This window comes from Myodes glareolus, chromosome 17 (genome assembly GCF_982192425.1).
Source record: "Myodes glareolus chromosome 17, mMyoGla1.1, whole genome shotgun sequence".
NCBI lineage: Eukaryota > Metazoa > Chordata > Mammalia > Rodentia > Cricetidae > Myodes > Myodes glareolus.
Window position 1 is genome coordinate 30,144,365 of NC_142042.1, and position 1,563 is coordinate 30,145,927.

Sequence of the window (1,563 nt, forward strand, 5' to 3'; positions counted from 1 at the left end):
TGAACTGCTGGTGTGCGTGGCATCCTTACTGTTAGCCTGTATTCAAAGGAAAAGTCAGGAGCTAACCCCAGCCGACCACACATCAGCAGACCCCTTCTCTTTGAACTGAGCAGTATTTTGTACGACTCACTTTCTTGTGTCAGAACAAGGTGCATCTGTACACAGGAGCCGCTCGCACCGGCTAACAAGAGCCTCTACTGTATGTTTTCCTGCCTGCGGTGATAGCTACTTAGCAGATTAAACTGGCTACGGTGAAAATATTTACATCATAAAATTTGGCAAAACTACAAAGAAGGACATTTTTTTTTTTTTTGCTGGAGAGCCAGCTGTAAAAAAAAAAAAAAAAAAAAACAAACAAAAAAACCTCAGCATATTCCCAATCAGCCACCCTGGAGGCCACATTCCCGTGGCCACCACGGTCTTCAAAGGAAAGACAGCATGTGTTATGAAACAAGCAAAGCACATGTGGTATGTCCCCACATACTGAGATACCCAGAGCCACTGCGGCATCTTCTCCACCTGGAGGTCGGACCACAGTTGTCTTTGAAGTATGTGTCTGATTGAGCATTTTGATGAGAGAAAAATCTCTCTGGGCTGTCAGTGAGCTGCAGACCCAGAAAGAATGAGGCAGGAGATGAGGAGAAGAAAGACAAGACTTAAGGGGCTAAAGTAAAGGCCAGCTGTAATTTCAAACCTTAGAAACAGTTCGATCCAGGCAGTGAGAGGCCCAGAGATCTTTGGCTTATAGCATATAGTTAAGTCGTTTTACAGATGTTTGTTGGTTATAAATTATTGAAACTGCTTTCGCCTTACGAAGTGAACCAAAGAAAACAGTCAGATCATACTTGCAGACCTGTTAAAACTCTGGGAAAGCGTGCAAATTAAAGAAGAATACACAGGACAAGGCTTTGGCGTTGTTGGTGGATTTCCTCTTTTGTAACTACTATTTCTCTGCCGGAGACTTTAAGTTAGGTCCTTGGAGGTCAGACCAGCGCCTGCTCTCTCATTCCATCACACAGCTCCTGCTTGCTGCTCTTCGTCTGCTAAGGGCTCCTCCGTCTGCCGCTCCAGGTCAGAGCACTGGGCAGACTAGAGGATCCCCAGTTTAAGGGCTTGCTTGCTTGCTTACAAAATTCCTCAAATTCAGCACAATAATAATAATAATAATAATAATAATAATAATAATAATAAAGACCTCAGCATTTTTCCCCAAAGTCTTTTCTTTGCATGCCCCTCCCCTTCAGCATTGGCACAATTCTCTCGCCAGCTACTGTGGAGGAACTGTAAATCCAATCTCCAGCTCCTGTCTCTCCCTCACCGCCCACATATAACCAGTTACTAAGTCCTACCTGTTTTGTTTCTAGTAACTTCTTTTCTCTTTGTGCTTCTCTTCACTCGGAGCATCACTCACAGCCCATCCAGCCCGTCTTCTCACCTGGGAGAATTCTCGCCTCTGAGAATCCTAATCAGTATCTCCACCTTCGTTGCCCACTCTGGAATTCAGTAATACTTCTAAAATATGACTTTGATCTCCTTGATTTCAATGTTGTTAATGCTTCTTGT